The 19,898-nt window shown below is 42.3% G+C and overlaps 1 protein-coding gene and 1 long non-coding RNA gene across 3 annotated transcripts in view; one reads left to right on the top strand and one right to left on the bottom strand.

The window, feature by feature from the left end:
* Positions 1-7,443, top strand: part of LOC142605099 (uncharacterized) — a 37,747-nt gene extending 30,304 nt beyond the window's left edge. The window contains exon 4 of the long non-coding RNA XR_012838864.1: positions 6,619-7,443. This is a non-coding gene — a long non-coding RNA (uncharacterized LOC142605099). The remainder of the gene's footprint in view (positions 1-6,618) is intronic.
* ASIC2 (acid sensing ion channel subunit 2) overlaps positions 1-19,898 on the bottom strand; it is a 498,112-nt gene that overhangs the window by 427,035 nt on the left and 51,179 nt on the right. The window lies entirely within an intron of this gene.

Consider the following 19,898-nt stretch of genomic DNA (forward strand, 5'->3'; position numbering starts at 1 on the left):
GAGAGTAATGGTAGTGCTGGAATACTGAGAAACCAGCGGTTCCCGGGGTTTGGGTAGCACCAGGTAATGGACACAAAATGAAGAAATGGGAAACCAGGTGCAGAGTGGCAGGAGAAAACGTGGAAAGGTTTGTTATTTAAGGGAAGATAACAAGGATGGCCAGAAATAATAATATTTTCAGGGGTAATTGATACTTGTTTCAACTTGGGATGAAAACAAGCTTTGAAAAGCCAATATTTCTCATTTCCTGTGGAACAGGTGTGAACCACGTAAATATTTTTGTTTCATTTCAAAATCTGTTTAGATAGGAAAGTTTTATGGCAACATTTACATATCACAATATTGCTTTACATTATAAATGCTCACAGTGACTATGCAACATTCATCATCAATAGTAACATTCAGGCTTTAAGAGAATGTAAGTCATTTTAGCAAAAGCCTTTTAGCTTCTCACAGTGAACCAGCAGCAAGAGGAAAACAAAAGGTTAGAGTGCACATTTCAGTATGCTGTGAACAGTCAAAACCTAAACATCCCCACAAAATGTTAGTTTATTTATAATTTTAATGGAAATCAATTGGGGGGATTTGAAAGGGAAAACCAGAGCAAAACAACACAGAGTTTTCCGTTAGAAATACCAGACTCCTGGTGAGCTGAACTTATCCCGAATCTTCCCATGCTCATCTGAACCAGTGAGGACAAAGCAGCTGAGAGCTGTCAGTCTTCTAGAGGGATGTAAGGAGCACAGTGAAATCTTAACTCTTATCTATATCCATTATTTTCCATAGCTGACATATTCAAGGAGAGTCAGACCCCACACTCAGGCCAGGTCTTGCAAACCTCTGCTCTCCTCTGTGGGAGTCACTATTTAGGACTTTTAAGTCAGGTTTGAAATGTGGCACCTAAAAGTTCCCCCAAAGCCATGCTCTGTCCTCAACAGCAGCAACATTAGGAAGCCACAGAAAGCAATAAATAAACATTGATGCCAGCCCATCACATTCCGCTATTACAACTAATTCAGTCCTTTGATGTTTATATTGTTGCTGAAATTAACTTAATGAGTGTTCACTTCACTAGAGGCGTAATCAAATATTAACAGCTGAATGGGATGAAACTCCCTGCCAGGGCTCACCATAGAGAAAGAAATGGGTCTGTAAGCAAGAAGGATCAGATGAACATCAGCGGGTGGGCAGAGATGACTAATGGAGGCAGCGAGGAGCCTGCATCAACCAGAGCTGCTGGCAGCAGGAAAGCCTTACCCAAGGGAAGCTTTTTGCTGCTTATCCTCACGGTGCAGCCCAGTGCCTTCCTTCCCTGGGTTGTTTTGAGGCAATGGGGATATTTCCCAAGCAGCTGGCTCGTGAAATCCGAGGGGAAGGAGGAAGAGGCAGTGGAGTTTCTACTCCACTCCCTTGGCTGTCCAGTGAGTCTGGTGTTCCCGGCAGAGAGAGATGGCTGAGCAGAGACCAGCTGAAGAAGTCCTCACCCCTTTTCAGCTTAACACTGACACCCACCAGACCTGACACCCATCTTTGCTTCTGTTTCTAACTTGTCTTGCTGATTTTCTGAAGTTCAGCTGCAAAGAAGGTGGGAACTTTTGCTTCATCTGGAGTAATTCCTTTTCATTATTTTTACCTTCTGGGAATAAAACATGATCTGCTGAAGGCAACATGGTTTAATACAAAAAAGAGAAAAACTAATTAAGTAAACAAAGGTGCATATCAACTTTTGCTGAAAGGACAGACTGTGCAAAACAAACAGGACCATGTACTGGCTGTGCAGGTTAAGAAGGGCTGCTTGCTCTTGTATTACAGAAATACAACTGCTTTAAAAAAAGAAACTTTTACTTTAGTCTGAGCATCCCTTTGTCATCTGGGAATGAAATAAGTATAGTGTACCAGCATCCTTCTGTTTCTTAGTAACCATAGAGCCAGGCTAATGCATTTAGTTTCTGTTATGTCCACGTGTTTCCACTCCCATTAGACAAAGACCACAGGTCTGTTAGTAACTCAAACACACATGCAGCATTTAAAAACAAGGATGTTTTGTCTGGATTTGTAACGATGGCAAACATGGAAGAATCTATTTGCTCCTAGAGCAGTTTGTCAACTGGCTGTACTCGTGAGCCTTTCATAAAACAGAACGGATTAGCAGGGACTGAACATTGTGTCCAACTGAGAATGGAAGCCCTTCCTAAATTAGAAAGCTACATCCAGCAGCCCTTCAGGAACAGGGTGCAAAACCCATGAAACTGCTGAAAATCAGGGAACAGATGTCACAGCTGACATCCGTAAGCATCACAAGATGAAGGTTTATCTGCCAGGAACTGGGCAGGCAGGGCCTAACCAGCAGCAGCATGGGCTTCGTCAGAGGCACGGTCTTTGCACTACCTCTCATTTATCCATGGAGAGTGTGGGAGAAGACAGGAGACTTACAGCTCCAAAGTAAGCAAGAAGCAAATCCCTAGTAAGAAACCCAGCTATCCCACTGAAAAGATTAATGACGCACTCCAAGAATCTGGCATGGCTGGAAAAGATGAATTGTGAAACTATTTGAGGTTTGCACATTTGTTTTCATTTTGCATCAGAATAGTCAGAGAAGCTTTTGAAAAGTTTCATTAAGAACAGAAAAAGACCAATCCATCCTAGAATGATGATCAGCCTGAGCACTGGAGCACTCAGCTGGGGTGCAGGAGGCTGCGCTTTGAGCCCTTGCTCTGGATGCGTTGAGAAAACACAGACCTTGGAGTACTGAGTGATTTGAACATGGTGCCATCCCCTCCTGGCTTCAAGCTCCACGTGCTGCGATGTTAGTTATACAGACGTAGGAACCTTTTGTCACTTTGACCAAAGACTTCTTCCAAGCATAGGTTTAGTGAAAAGAAATGAGGCAAAGAAGTTTTTCATTTCAATTACCAGAGCTTTCTCTATGGAACACACAAGATCCAGGCTTTTAGTTAATTTGTCTCTTTTCAGCTTACATTTGCCATTGCATCCATCCCCACACAGTCGTCTGTTTGCTTGCTGCAAAGAAATCTCAGTTTTGTGATCCTTATAGAAATATGAAACCTGTGCTTAATGGAGTCCTTTTTTTAAAAACCAAAACAAGAACCCCACAATTTTTGCAAAGGTTTTTCATGTCACAGGATCTTCAAGATGCTTGGATTTTTATCTGATTTTTCTCCTTTATACAAATACTAACAGAGAATTTAGAGATAACATTAAACTGTGTTTCAAAATCTAAATTATATGAGTGAGTGAGACTTGGGTGTTCATTTTCCTACTGATCTGTGGCCAAAAATTGAAAATTCTGTGAGTAGCATGAAAGGAGTAATTCAGAACTGAGCGATTCAGGCCAGACTTCATCTGGGCAAGTGAGATACCCCAGGCACTAGGATTCCCAAACACCCATTTTTAAGGCCAGGACTTGACCTGACCTCAGGCAAAGTAGGCAGCTGCCTGGAGTGGCAAAGTGGCCCCCCAAGACCCCATTCCCATTTACTTATGCCCAAGGAAGTGGTGGCCAAATCTTCATATAGAATAACTGATTTCTGTGTTTCATATCAGAACAGGGCACAGACATGCAGTTCTCTGATGATAGCTGCCACCAAAGCAAAGATGGGCTGCAAGGCATGGAGGTGTGATGTTTGAATCTCCGAGGAGCCTTTGGGTATATGGGGAGGGCAAGGCATGGCTCTGCCAGCTAAATAACGTTTCAGTTAAACCGTAACAAATGATGCTGACTTCCTTGCATGTAAATCTTCTTGATTTATAAAGATTAAAAGGCAAAATAAAACTTTCTGTGAATAAATGAAATATTTCAACTACTACAAACCACATCAGCTTCTTGGACCTCATGCATTGGTGGGGGGAATGTCACACACCTCATCGGTTTTGAGTCACTAATGCAAAGAAATAAAGAGATCAAGGACTGAGGTGTGGCAACTGGCTGCTTCCCCTATTTTAAGAACTATTTCAGTCTTCTCACCTTTTGCAAACTACAGAACAGGGAGGAGGTCAGAGAACAGCCTGACTGTCACCTCTATTTCTTTTTTTCATATTACCCCAGGGCTTTTTACCCTGAGAAGCACGGTGGTTGTCATCACTGGCAGCCCCAGAGCCAGGAATCTTTGAAACATATTAAAGCATCCTGCAAGAAGCCATTTCCATGACAGTTACCCAGGCAGACTCAGCCAGTGTTAAATGGTTAATTAATGAAGGTCCTTCCTTCTGAGATGGCCATCCTGGGCTCTGTTGAGTGTTAGTGAAAAGAAATAAGTATTTCAGCTTATTTTACCAGGGAATATTGAGAACTTGAGGAATCTATGCAGGACTATGAAGAAAGCATGGATTGCTAACCCGAGTGGGAGGGTTGCTGCTGGCGGTGTGGGCCAAAGCCCAGGAAGAGCCATAGTTCTGTACTAAAGAATATGAAAGGCACAGGGTAAGAGAAGGCTGAAATAGGTGTTAGGTGACCAGCTTTCACTTGGTCTGCATGAAATGGCTTCTACCACAGGAAAAGTAGGTAACCAGATAGCCATTCCCATGATACAATAGAAAATGAGGCATGAATAGTAAGATGGGCATTATAATTTCTAAAAAGTCAATTATTGCTGGCCTGTAGCAATAAGAGGTTCCAGCAGAACACAGTAAACCCCTCAAATCTATATTGCAATTTATCTTTCTCCTGTCACTCAGAAAGAAGCCACAAAATAAATGCGCGTGCAGGTAGAAGTCTCCCCAGAGCGAAGCTCTTTGATTCAGGTGGAAGAGCCTTTGTCAAGAACATGCCTACGGCAAGAGTCTTTGCCTGTATGTAAGCCCTACTTTGAGTCCTGCTCTCAGTAGGGGGTTAGACTAGATGGATCTCCAAAGTGGCCTTCCAACCTAAATCTTTGTTTGATTTCAAGTTAATTGCAGGTAAAGAAACAACAGATGGCACTCTAGAATATATCCTAAATCTTCTGGGATTTAGGACCACTAAAGCAGGCAGCCCTGTACAGTCTTTTTCTATTACTTCTTAACAAGACTTCAGCCAAAAAGGGCCCTACAGAGTGTCCATGAAACAAACTCAAGGCTGAGCCAAACTCTCCAGAGTATCAGTCTAGAATTATTCAGTTACACCAAAACACACAGTGAAATAATAATAAAAAGGATTTTAAATAAATTATTAGGTGAAATGCAAGTGGAATTGTACCCTCCCCTTCTGTGACATTAATGGGTATTGAAATCTATGGATTAACAATGCTGTATAACTGCTTGACATCATTAATATATTACCAATCTTCTAAACCACCTTTTCTCCTTTTAGAAAGAAATACTGATCCATGAATATTGTAACTGTATGGAGTTACAATAACATAAATTTGGTCTAAGTGGAAAATCAGGCCCATTTTCTTTCAAACACAGTGTCATGCATGTACTTTCATATCACCTTTGCCAAAGCCTAAGCATGAGAAACAGGAGACCATGTTGACTTCACCTATTATGGTTACAAGTGATGTTCAACTGGGGCTACATGCTACTCCCTTTCATAACAGCCTAGAATTACTCGGTTATTTAAGTCATTAAACATTCAAACATTTTTGCCAGGGGTCAGACTGCCTGCTTCAGATTCCTACCAGATGGAGATTGTTGCTAAGGTAACAGCCTACATCAGCTCCCTCTGTATCCTCCGTGTCCCCCCACCGCAGCGTACTCAGAAGCTTACTTTCTGAGTGAGCTGTTTGCATGTATAGAGATACAGATGCCTGATGTGAGCAATCTGTTTGCAGCTAAACTGTTGCGACAGGACATCAGAGTCAGAAGGGTGTTGGATTTTGATCTTACTATTGCTAGAGTCTGGGGAAATTCAGTCATCAGGTTCAAAAGGACCAGACTCTGGTGATATTTTTTCCCTAAACCATCAATAGTAGAGCCAGATGAGCTGCTGACAAATGATGATGTGTGACCATAGACTTGGGATCAGCCATTGCTCTGCAACTGTGTGAGGCACTTCAGTTAAATCCCACCCTGAGTCATCTGCAAAATACGTATTGACATCTCAGCTAGCCACGTTGACTGCTTTTATAGCTAAAGGATAGGTTAGTCATCCTCTCTTTTGAACATCTGAGGATAAGTTGTCTCTGTTGAAGAAGAAAAAAATCTAGATGCCTTAGCTCAGCTGTTGACATCCACTCTCTGGACACCTAAAGTATGATGAATCTCACCCCTTAGACACTTTAAACTGATATTCTTTGTCCAAATGTAAATGTCCTCAGTGTTGACATCTCCATCTGAACAAGTTATCTGGACTGCTGCTGTTGGGTGTTCTTCTCTTGTCGCCCATTATAGTTTGGAGGGGAAATTTAGTAATTGGAGGAAGGATTGGAGAAAGAGGATTGGATTTCCAGAAAAAGCTAGTTAGCAGTGGCGTACCACTGGCCATGCCACAGGCATGGATGCTAATGGTCAGCCTGTAAGCGAAGAGACACGTCCTCCTCTGTTACAGCAGCTCCCACAGACGTTCAGGGACCCTTCCTACAACTCTGGGTGGCCAATCATTGAAGGTGATACAGAGAAACGGTATAGGCCTCTATCAACTCACTTTTCATTCCCTCTTGTTTTGGTCTCCATCTGCAGGAGGTGCCAGTTGAAGACACAGAATAAACAACCAAAGTCTATTGGAGCTGGTTGTATCAGTTTTTTCAGTGATGTTCCTGCCAGGATGTGTTTTCTTGGGCAGTGAAAGAAGATCAAATTGTTTTACACAAAGAAGAGATTCTTCCAAAGTTTTTAAAACTTGAGTGGGAGGCAATCAGAGGGTCTGCTGCCAGCAAAGGCTGCTGGAAATGGAAATGAAAATGTCAGCGAGGTTTATGTAGTGGCACTTGGCCAGAGCTGGACTGAATTAACTCAGCCAGGATAACACTAAACACGATGTACTAATAGGCTCTCAGAGTATATTTCAGACAGATGGAAGCAATTGTCCCTTGACCTTATGCACCACAATTCACCTATGGCATTTACAATAGCCCAATAATAAGCGTTTTGGATGAAGATTATTGCTGCCTTGGCAAAACTATTTCACTCGATCCAGAGCTCTTTATAAACTCCACAACACAATGGACTTCTCTTGATAAACCACAGATGAAGCTTCTCTGTGCTGAAGACATCACACCCCACCTGGGCCACTAAACATCATCCTGCTCTTTCCACATTAGGCTCTTTCCACAGTCTATGGAGGAAAATGAGATGAATTCTGCACCTCTGTCTGTCCCGTCCCTAAAGTTTAACTGCTGGACACAACACAGAAGAGATGGAACTGGAGGAGAGGAAAGTCTTAGGTTGTTTTTCTGTTTCTGCAAATCTCTGACATAATCCTTCAAGACTTGCGGCCAGTAACATGTTTCAGCCATGCAATATTTTATTAGCTGCTCACGGCTCAATGCCATTTCTCCATTGTTCCCTAGGCTTCCCTGGTGATGAAAACCCTCTGCAGGATCACTCAGGGGGATGCAGGACAGAACCTCTTTGAAGCACACATGAACTCATGGCCTCCATTTATTTACTTCCTCTTGTGATGGTTGATACTTTGCCATTATCTGTTTGAGCATATTTATAGCTAATATTACCAGAGTGGATTTGAAGTGGACTCAAACGTGGTAATGGGCATGATATATTTTTGCAGTGAAGACTTTAAGAAACTCAAAGACAGTCTGCAAGATCTGTGTGTTTGGAAAAGATGTTCTGCTCATTTATCCTAACAATGAAGCAGCCATCACACGTATAGATTCACTGTCAGTCTCCAGCTCAATTACAGAACCTTCCTCAGGAGACACTCCGTGAGCTTGGGAATCACTCCGACCAGGACAGAGGGTTGTGAGTCTTTCTCAGCACAGTCACTGCCTGGATTTTAACCCCCTACAGATTCATTAACATTTGGCAAACTTGACCAACATGGATTGAGGCCAGTGGGAAAAACAGATGTGAAAGTCTATTACTGTGAGCAATTTCTGTGAGCCAGGAAGATACCTGCTTTGCAAACTCAGTGCTGGCACAGTGCAGAAAGGTGGAGGCTCGCAGGTACTGCCCTGAGCTAACGCGTAATTGCGGAAGATTCTTCTGGCTCATCATAGCAGCTCCTCGCTGGGATCAGAATCAGAGCTACCGGCTCAGTTAAATTGAAACAGACTTACTGCTTCCTTCTAGCCTCCAACATCCAGCACAGCTCTGGGAGAGGGACCTCACTAGAAGTTCAGAAATCTTGGAAGCAATGCAACAAGAAAGACTTGAAGTTTGAAAGACCAGTGAAACAAAAGCAGGACCGATGGGATACTGCAGGTACAGGGAATCTTGCGCTGTCTGGTCTATAATCCTGTCACAGCACAGAACACCTGCATTTCCCACAAAGCCTCCTAAATGCATCATTGGTCTCTGTACCTTTTGGGGTTTTCCTTGAAAAATATTACAGCATGCAAGTCTCCATGAGAAAATAAGCCCAGAGGGGTATAAAAGCAGTTGGCATTTTTCATCAGCTCCTGTTGGCCTTGAAATTGATTTAATGACGGCAAAGATAGGAATAAAAATAAGAACTCTAATAATGAAGTATTTTATAAGACTCTTTGGTTGAATGGACCTATATAGCTGACATATTCAAGAAGCAGAAAAAAAATGACAACGTTGCAGAAGTCTTATGAAAACAGCCAGGGACAAACCTTGCCCAATTCAGGCACTACACAAGTCTGGCAAAGGGCTCAGCATCATTTAATTTCTAGGTCCCACAAAATATAGGTTAGTATATCCAAACCTCTGTGAGAAACGGTACACGGAGATCTTGTGCCAATGCATTAACTGGGTAACTCATGCTAGCAGGGCACCTTGAGATGTTTCTTCACTGTGGGAAAGACTCAGCATAATTTGTATGTTGTATATGGCTTTAGCATCTCCCCACGCATGGGAACATGTACATGCTCTACTTTGAATACGCAGGATATTTACCTTGTGCTAGGTGGACCTCAGGTATTCTGCGAGGATTAAGTCTGCTGAAATCCTTCAGAGTACAGATCAGCCAACAAAGAAGTTTATAGATATTTGTTTTGCTAGGACAGCTTTTCTCGGTTGTGCTTTCAGATGGTTTGAATCCTGAGAGCAGGGAGCTAAAAGACTCACAACCTAATCTATGCCTGAACAAAACCAGCAATTCCCATGCAACACTTTTCATGGCTACATCTCCCAGAAAGTTATACAGGAACATAGCACTTATCTCCATTTCACAGATGGAGCAATTGAGGCATCAGATCAAGCCATTCATCTTGGCACATGGCAGATTTGGGAACAGAAGCCGCCTCGGTGGCTGCTCGGCCTGTCTTACTTCATGCAGCAGCAGATGACAAACTCTCACAAACCAATTACTCAGCTGAAGGGAAGCACAGAGAAAAACAACTTTCTGTGCAGATCTGGCAGGATGACCCAGACATGTATTGGCTCAGTCTTCGAGCACGATGCAGTACTCCATCATACGGCCATCACCCTGCAGTGATCTATGGCTGCATTGACACTAGCAAAAGTCAAACCCCAGACCGTCCTCTGACACTGATGGCTGGTGATGGGGAACAGCCTACGTCACTACATTTTAAGTCTTACTCTCCACAGCATGGTGGGAATTGTTCCTTGAACTACACTAGGGATTTTGATGAGAAAAACTCATTGAGACTGATCCAAGACCAAGCTAGGGACCGGGTCTAAATCTACCACTGGTTATACTTGAGTCTGTATGCCCAGGATTGTTCCTTGACATGGCAACTCAGTAGTTCAGATGTTGGAAGTGCCACAGAAAAGTACAAGAAAGCCCTCGTGTGGGTGATCAGAGCAGGGGTCTTTCCTGCCAGCTTGCCCTTTTCACCAGCACTGAGCAGATGATGAAGAATGAGGAATTTACAGTCAAGATTAATTTTGCATCCTCCCACCCAGGAGAAATTTATTGTTCGGCTGGATTGGCTTTTTCAGCCTCCTCCTTTTCTTGACTTTTCTCTCCTGGGTGATGTCTCCCAGCACTGCTCATCGCAGTTGGGGCGTCTGCAGTTAATTAACAGAGTGTTTGTTTGCTTTTGAGAGGACAGGGAAGGTGAGAGGCTGGAGTTCACTGGCTTTGCAGTCGGTGCTAACTGTGTCTGCTCTGCAGCTCCCACACTGAGGGCAGCTCAAGGCTAAAGCACCAATTAAATTCCACTTAATCCCTCTAATAATACTAAGGGGAAAAAAAAAAAAAGCTTCACCCTTGCACCATGCACCACGTTGAGGGGATTTAACCCTGTCCTTCATGCTCCACAGCCATCTATCACTTTTAGCCTCCCACACTCACCTCCCAGCTGCTGCCTAAAATTCAGCTCCACCCCTGTTCGTGTTGTTTGACTGGACCAGCCCCCCTCACCCTCAGTTAAGAAATGGAGATGCTGGCACAACCACTTTGCCATGCTCATGGCTCAGGCTGAGCTGCACAATGAGCCTCTCCTGCCCAGTGGGCAAGTCCTTCTACCAACCACTGCCAACAATAGAGCATCTTTCCCTCTCCACAAGAGGGAAGAGAACTCTGGGGCTCAGAATGGGGGGAAAAAAGAGACACAAGTGAGAACAAAATGAGCCAAGAGCTGGCACTTGGACACAGGCTGTACGGCACCTGCTTCCACCCGTAGCTGCAGACATATTATTGTATGTGCAGCATTTGAATTTCCATCATGGTGTGATCTTACATACAAGGATGCATTGAAGAGATGCAAATGGATGCTGAAACAAGCAGAGAACAGCCAAAGCCAAACCCCAGTATCTATGCAAAGACATACAAACCCTCATGCATCTAAATAGTTATTCTTTATATTTGTATTGGGTTGTTGATATATGGTATTGTTCTTAACCCTTCAAGATCCTCTTTATAAAGCCCAGACCATCAGGTAAGATGTTGCTCTTCGTGTTACTCCAGCAGAAGCTGAATCTGCCTATGTAAGTTAGCAGTAGATTTATGCAAGACTCATTATACTCAGATTGAGCCAAACATGCTTTTTCTTGTACTGAAAAAATATTTGAGGAAGGATATTTTGTGCAGGAAATTCTGTAAGTTTAATGCATGTGAACACTGGCACAGCTTTCACTTAGGTATTATTTATATACAAACATTTCATCAGCTGCCCCATTAATAAAATCTCAAGCTGCTTTCCTGGAAAGAAATACAAGTTTTATATATGTATAGAATTTTTTTCCCATATACATTTGAATTTCCATGAAGTGGCCCATAAACTGCCCCATGGTTTGCTCGTCACGCACAAAAGGACATTAACCCACCCCATGAGAGAAGGTGCACCAGCTCAAGTCCTCCCTGGCGAGTCTACCCTGACCTGCACAAAACTGCTGAAACATATGAAAGCTTTGACCTTCCCAAGGAGTTCTGGCACGTCAGGCCCTGGCACTTGGCTCACTTGCAAAAAAACAGCCCTTGTTTTGTCAAAGTGCTGTCTTTCCCCTGCAGAAAGCAGTAATCATATTTCTCATCTGAATTTCCCCTAAACAGGAGTTATTGCCCATACATTTGATTTGTGAGGCAATTAAGCAGGTTGGGATTCTCTCCTCATACTTTTCCCATTTTCAGGCTCGACTGCTGACTCCGGTAGACACAGCTTATTTGTTCTTGCAGATAATGTCATTTATACTGCTAAAAAAATTATTTCTGAGCACATGGATTCAATGGCCCATAAGCTCAGATTGTATTTTCACAGATGCATTTTTTAAGGCCAGAAGGAAATATTGTCATCACCGTCTAGCCTGACCTCCAGCACGATATGGGACGTAAGAAATTCACCCCGTAATTTCTGTGCTGCGCCTTGTAATTTCTGCTTCAGTTAGAGATGTGAAGAAACAACCATCCTTCCCTTCATTTTTTGCAGTAAGAATGTCACTAAGTACGGTAATTCAGCCACTTTGATATTGAAAGAATTTGACTGACATGTGTGAGTATATTTACAGCAGATATATTACCTCAAACTTTCTTTGACATATATGGTGCTTTTCTGTGACTGATGAAGATTCGGTGTAATATTTTTTATTTCCTCCAGCAAACTTATTATTCTTGAAATTACTAAGTTAGAGCTGGTCAGAAAATAGTTGCATTTGTTTGCAGGCATGACGGCTCGTTCTGCTGCTTGTAACTGAAACTGTGTTCATGAAATCAAGTTCAACATTTTTCATTTCTCCTGCTGGAGCTTTCCAATCAATAGGAAATGAGAAATTTTATGTAACAAGGATTTTTCTTCTGGTGTGACATTTTGATTTGTAATTGCCAACATTTGAACGTGTTTATTCTCACCATTAAGAAAGAGAGCAGGAGGAAGTTTACACCAAGAGAAGATTCCCTCTCTGACCAGGACCCAACGAGCCCGACAGATCTCCTTAGCAGGGTCGGTGTTTCTGGCAAAAGAGGCTGTTGAGCAGTTTGCTTTAAGGTAAAAAGGTGCAGTGATTCAGAAGTCTGCAGATGGCAATATGCTAATACACGCAGGCTTTAAGTTTGGTAGGATTATTTTCTTTTCCTACAGAATATTTTAATTACGCTGTAGCTATAATTACTTTAGTTAAAATGGGATTTATAATGCATTTAAAAGGTCTTTTCCTGCCTTCTCAGATTCGCCAAGACTTCTCAGGTGCTTGAAAAAAAAAAAAAAAGGCAAAAATCAAGACAACTTAGTACGTGTGTACACTTAATGAAGCCAGTGCCGTCCCACAAGCTGCGCTGCAGGGTCTGGATCCATTGCATCTAAGCTGCAGAGTAACATGCAGTTAGAGAGAAAGATTCAGAGAAGCCAGTTGAAACACCGCCGTACAAGGCATTTTATTGCTTTTACATGGATTCCAATTCATCTCAGCCAGAAAAGCTCTTGAGTCTATATCAGAGGTGAACGAGGGCGCTTTTTAAATTAACAGCAGCTTAAAGACTGGAAGTCAATGAGAGAATATATGACACGCCAAGGCAGAAAAGACCACAGTCATAATACTGTATCCAGCTAGCAGGAGGCTGCTAAGGCACCATCATGTAATCAGCATCCCTCTCTTGCAAATAAATTGCATGGGATTGTTTGTCTGAGGTACTTTCCCTCCCTCTAGCTAATGTGAGCTTCCAAACATTTGATCTCTGATGTATTTATTTCAGCTCACCAGCTGTCTTATGCAAGTGCAAACATACACCCAAGCACACCAAGACTTGAGTCCACCTTGCTTTTAGCATGGACAGCTCCTGCAGCCTTAAATATTTCCTCTGGAGTAGCATATTGCCCAGCATTGCCTCTTAAAACAGTCACTGTCCTGAAGACTAGAGGACCCCAACCATGCTCCAGCATGAGACATGGCCAACATCCTGATGCCACATGCCAGCCAGACACCTGAACATGGCATAGTTGAGAGCCATGGGGTAACTGAAGCAGAGGTGGATCTTTGAGAAGATGATGGAGACCATCTGTCCCTGTGCAACATGAGCAAGTTGAAAGAGGAAAACTGGTACTATGGTCAAGTAATTGCTAAAAAAATCTTATGAGATTGGGTCCCAACCCTAGTCTGGTCTATGTGAAATGCAAGTTCTCTGAAGCTGTTCAACTCAATTTCTAAATGTCTCTTTTGTGACCAAGGCTCCCAAATCACCTTCTGAGAAATCTGCCTTCAGTACCTCTTCATGCTTCAGTTATCCAGCTTCAAACAGGGCTTATGCACTTTCCTTTGCACCCTAGGGTGGCATGAAGAGCCCTAAACTGTACAATAACAATGTGCAGACAAAACCCTTGCCTCTGGGTTGAAACCCAAAAACTTTTCAGACAACAAGACAGTGCCTCTGACTGATCTGTAGAACTTTTTCAACAGTCTTTTGTCTTCATTGTTTTGAAGCAAGTGGTGGAGATTTTAACTGCTGCTGCAATGGCAATTATAACAATGATGTGTCACTTTTAGATTTACTGATTAAAATCATGCTAGCTGACACTGGCAATTTCTTGTGCAATAAAGTCTAAAAAAACATCTAAAACAAGCTTCTAATTATGTACAGATCCTGCTTTGGTGTTGATTATAATTCCCAGTCCTGCAGAGCAGGATGTAATTATTATTTTCTCATATGTTGACAGGGGAATAAAATATTAGAAATGTTGAATACATCCCTGTTTATCAGAAAGGAAAAATAGTGCAACTCTTCAGTGCCAAGAATGTAAGCCCATGGCCACGGTTGCAGGGTATGGAGATTCAGAATGATGGACCTCATTTAAGATGATACTTCCAGGAGGCAACAGCTGAGCACGGTTGCGTGGATGACCATGTGTAGGGAGACCTGAGACCCAGAAAATGGTTGCTGTAAAGAACGAGAAATGAAACTGATGCTTTTAGAAGTTGAAATGGACCCTGGAGAATCTGATTTAAAGTTTATCAGAAAGACTGTCGAGACGGATGGAGATAACAAAAGCAGCAAACTTGGTTTTCATTAAAAGTTTTTATTTTCTTGCCGGAACTTTTTGATGTCTTGTTGAAGTATGTGGCCTTGAGGATTTTTATTTGTCTGGAGAAAATAATACAATGAGGGAAATCAGGCACATTCCATGAACATCTCTGCCTCATTAAAACTCCTGGTTTTTTCTTGAAAACTACTCTGCTTTGAGTAATGTCAATTTGAAGTACTTCTTCAAATCAGGTCTCCATCTAGTAAATGAACTTTGGGCAACAACTTTGGTCACCAGGCCATCCAGAACCTGCCTCCAGAAGATCAGCTGCATTAGTAACACAAAATGGTGTTTCTAACAAGGTTTCCTGGCTTCCTCATGAAATAATCTTCAGTCTTTCCTGAATTTTTAAACTGAAAAACATGTCAGAAATGTCCAGCCCTGGCATAGCCCAGCTGGAGCACTTTCATCAGTGATGCATTTTTACTGCATACTGGTTTTCAGAACCACATTTGGCACAAAAGTGTGGATAGTCCTAACTGAAAAGAAAGCTTTTCTTATCTCTGGCTCTGAAAGAAAAAAGGATTTTCTCCCCCAGCCAAGTAAAATCACAAAATCCACAGATCTTTGCATTATTCAATGTTTTCCATCTTCAGATTGCAATCACTTATCTCTGCTATTTTAACAAGCATTAAAGAGCCCTCATCCGCTGGAGTGGAAATCTGAAATACTAAGCTATGCATGAAGATAATTTATTGACCTAAAATACCTAGCAAGGTTACCAGGTTTAGATTTCACTCATTTATTCTTTTGCTTGCTACTTCAAAGAGAAAATTAAGGCAAATTATTATTTGTAAAAACAGTAAACTAGGTCATTGCAAATGTCATAGAGGAAGCATTACAGCAAAATATCCACCATTAAACTGCCAGAAGGAATTATTTAGGATAACTTTAGACTTAAGTGGAGTGGAGTGTACTTTTAAACTGGACCTCCAGGAATTCATTTGTACATTTTCAGCCCTTTTACTCAATGTCATGTGTAGGATTGGGTTGTGGGGTTTGTTTGTTAATTATACAGGTGGGGGCATTAATCTGCTGTGACCGAGCCAAACAAAAAACCATCTAGGTCTGAGTGGCCACCTTTGTAGTTAGCAGAGAGAAGGAGGCAGCCCTGAAGGACAAGAGATGCCTCTCTTGGGATGTGAATGTAGGACAGGGAAGATGAATTGCCTTCTAGGAGCATCTTGCTCCTCAATAACTACAAAGCAAGCCCAGAATGACTACTTCAGACTTACACATCTGCATCTAGATGAGATGAGTCTTGTACTCAAGAAAAGAAAGTGTGAGAGAGTCAGGGCCAGGCAGGATCAGAGCAGGAAGGCAGCAGCTCAACTGCATAGCCTGCTTCTAAAATATTAGTGACAGTGAGTTAGTGCAGAAGAAGAAAACACTGGCAAAGGGGGTATGCTGTGGTATTTTTGAGTATTGCAAGCTGGCCTTGCTTCTTAGAAGTGTTTTTTGGTTGGGATAAAAGTGATGTTCTGACTCAGCAAACAGTGTATATGTTGAAGAGACAATACCTGAACTCCTATCAGCTCTGAAGCTCCTCCAGGCATGAACAAGGTTATTTGGGGAGGAGGGGAGGAGACCTACTGCTGCCAGAGCAGCAGAAGAGCTCTAAGAGAATTACACAGCGTGGGCTCAGGAGGGACAGGGGCTTTGTGGTGAAGCTGACAGACAACACAATAACAAGGATTCCAGCTTGCAAGCAGTTTTGAAGTTGGTTATTTTTCTTACTGTTAGGAACTATATATCTCTATAGGCACAAGAGGTAAAGCCAGCATTCTTACCCTTCTATCTATCTCCTGTACAGGAGACATTAACATGTACATGAACATGATGTGTTCCTGCTTTTTGGCCAACTGGCAAACAGAATGGATAACCATTAAATCTGTGCCAAAGCTTTTTTTTTTTTCCCCGTCAGCAGAGAAAATGTCTCTCCTAAAAACTTAGATGGGTAGCTAAACAGGAAAGACGACAGACATAAGAGAATATTGCAAAAGACTTCTGAAAAAAAACCAACCCCAAAACTCTAATCTAAGTAAACTCAAATAAAATTAATTCAAACGTCAACATTTTGAAGCCATTTTTCAGCAGTTTCACTGGCCTCCTTTATAGCCTGGCTGATTAGAGTAAGTCTGGCTTGGCTGGACCAGGGAGGCTCAGACACAAGACATCATTGTGCAAAGGCACATGAAGATCAAGTTTGCTCGTTTCACCCAAAAGGTAAAAGGGATGGAGCTTGACCACACCATGGATGGAAAGCTAGAGTCAGAATGAAATTGTTTTGGACACTGTAGAAATAGAAAATAGATCTGCCCTTTGTGGATGGGTAGACTGAGGGACAGTGAATTAAATGGACGGAGAGTTGACTTACAAGCAGAGAGCCTGCAGGACAGATCTTTAGCACTCATGACATTTATTACTAACCACCACAGCAAGTGATGATGACACTAATTGAAAAAAGACCCAGCTGTAGTGGGGGAAGCTGTCACCTGTCACACCCAAGGGCACTCTGTGTCAGGCTCAATGTGACAGTTGGTAGAGTCTTAAAGCAAGCAATCTACCACAGCGCTTTCTTGGCAGTTACTGAAAGAGGGTGTCAAACCTGAAGGAGAACATTTTGTGAGCAACACCTTGAGAACATCCTTCGATTTCATTATGCCCCACCGGCCTTGCTGCCCTCAGCTTTACTTCCCTCCCAATAAATCCTCTTGTGAGAGCTATTTTTCCCCTTTAATCTACAGATGATTCAGGAATCTTTTCTGATAACCAAAACCCTCCACTTCTAACTTTTATTCATGAAAATAGAGACTTAACCTTCAGGTGCCTGCATTGTCTTGACAAAGTTCCGGTCATAAAAATCTCTCGTGCAACTTGGGTGCTGATGGATTGGAAGCCATAAATCTTGCTGTTATTAGAGCCACAGTTCTCCACGCTCATTGCAACAAGTACTCACCAGCCATAAATCCTTGTCTCCTTTTCTAAAAGAGCCAATTTTCAATGGTTCAGTGAGATCTGGATTATTCTTTAGCTATTTGGGTGCTTCTTAAAAAAGACATTAGAGGCAGTCTCAGAGAGAAAACGAGTCTCCCGGTGAAGCTTTCAAAGGAATCCCAACATTAACACAAACACCATTCCTGAAGCCACAAGGGAAGCAAGTGAGGAATTTTCTTCCTTACAGTATCCACCTTGTTCTCTGACCAATTGAACAGAAGTGGAGATCAAACACTTAGAGGTTCATCGCTTATTTTCAAATGAAAACACCCATAAATAATAGACAAACAAACAAACAAATAAATTTTGAACAGATGTAGAGTGATATTTAGATGTAGAGATGAAAAAGGGAGAGAAGAATCCAGCCCTAACTCAAGGCAACCACTTGGACATCTCAGCTGACAAAAATATGGGAATTTTTCTTGCATTGTCAACACATTGCTTTGTTAAATGGCAACTGAGAGCTTTTGCCAATTCCTGGATGTGTTTGGGCCTTTGTCAAGTAATTCTGGGATCTCAGCTCTGGTGGACACATGTCCATATTGCAGATACAAGCACGGTGATCTCTAATACCTTCAGTAAGAGGCTCACTGGAGATACCAAGAGCAAAATCCTGCTGTGTCCCAGCAGGTCAGGGTTGGTGCATGGCAATAAGGTCAGGAGAAAGACAGAAACCAAGGAACCACTTTGCCTCCACCACAAGGGCACAATTACAGGAAAGGAAGCCATCCACCCAGAAAATTTCAAGTGTAATTTAGTTGGAAACTTTAATGTCTCTAAGCTCAAAGTTCTTTCAGACAAACAGACACACACCCCCAAAATAGCCATTACAAGTATTTTCCTCCTACTCAGCAGGAAAAGGCACCAGGGATAATTTAATGGCTTGAGTCATTAGTTGCATATTGATGACAGGGGATGACGCCAAATCCTGAAGCTTGGCAAGGAGATAGAGATCACATTATAGTTTCTATTACACTTGCAAGACCAGAGTGTGAAAGCTCCTTACTATAGCATTTAAAAAGGTTTCTTTTTCCCCTCCAGTGAAAACTCTTGCTGACCAAACCAACATCTTCAGCCAGCGTATTCTTTTTTTTTTTTTTTTTTTTTGAAAGGAGAGCGCCATGTGTATGCAACCTCCTGGTGCAAGTCACTTAGCAAACCCAATGATCCCCTCACACTGAGCAATGGGCAGCTCAGCCCTTGCCCCTCTGCACCTCTTCCTCGTTCCCAAGGCTCTGGGCCACGGGGCAAAGACAGTCAGGGCATGGCCCTACAGGAAGCAACAGTTGTGTCGCCAGAACACAGGACTGTTGAGTAAGTATTGGCTTCTCTTTCTTCTTTTCTGGTGCTTGAACTTTCAGGTCATTCTTGGGTCTCAGTTTCAAGCTTCCCCTAGCAACCAAGTCAGTGGAAAACTCACTGTTGGGGAAAAAAAGCAGCATTTCTCACTGAGTCACGAGAGCATTCAGAAAATCACCAATTATCACAAGGCAATCAAACCATGAGAGCCAGCAAGGGGCGGATTGCTGTAGGATATTGCCTGGAACCCATCAGTGGGGAGTATTTTCAATGACCATGATTTTTCCCCTGCATCAAAAGCCAGCCCCTCACCTAAGTCATATCAAATTGATACCCAGGACTCAAATTAAGCCTTTATTCATTGATAAACACAGATTACCAAGCAGGTGGTAACTGAGGAAGAAAATTCTCTGTTGATAGCATATGTGGAACTGCCTGAGACCCCAGCCGTATTGAGAAGGAAGCAGATTTTCTCTCCAGATGGCAAGGTTTACTTATTCTAATTACAGATATGTCCCCAAACACCTGAACACTCTCCACATACACACTGAAAATCACTTTGCAGGCTGGTGAAATGGAGTAAAATTTATTTAGTTTTTTAGCAGTTTTTTAAAGTCATAATTTCAGCTCTCTTCACTGCCTGCTGTCTTTCTCCAAACAGCCTTTTGCAGTCAGCATGTTGTACAGGTCTCCTTGGCCACAGAGTAGGACATCTCTGGAATAAAAACTTTCAGAAAGAGGGAAATAAGCTTTAAAATTAATCCTGGGATTAATTAGGAGCGAGATAGACGTATAGAGTTCCAAACTGCCTTACTTCCTAATTAAAGACTGCTCACTGCACAGCCTCATGAAGCAGTAAAGATAGGACCAGGTATTTAGCAGTACAAGTCGATATATCCCCATTGACTTTGCAAAGTCAATTTATGCCTCTTCTACCCAACCTGACATACTCAGAAATCAGTGATGAGACTCGCAATGACTTCCATGGCACTTTGGGTCAGGCAAATAAAAATGATCCATACTTATTAATTCTTATAGTGTTTGGCTGGTCATTAGGAGATTTCCCCCCTTACCTTCCCTGCTTCCCTGTTCAAAGTCCACAGAGGA

This window comes from Balearica regulorum, chromosome 24 (genome assembly GCF_011004875.1).
Source record: "Balearica regulorum gibbericeps isolate bBalReg1 chromosome 24, bBalReg1.pri, whole genome shotgun sequence".
Classification (NCBI taxonomy): domain Eukaryota; kingdom Metazoa; phylum Chordata; class Aves; order Gruiformes; family Gruidae; genus Balearica; species Balearica regulorum.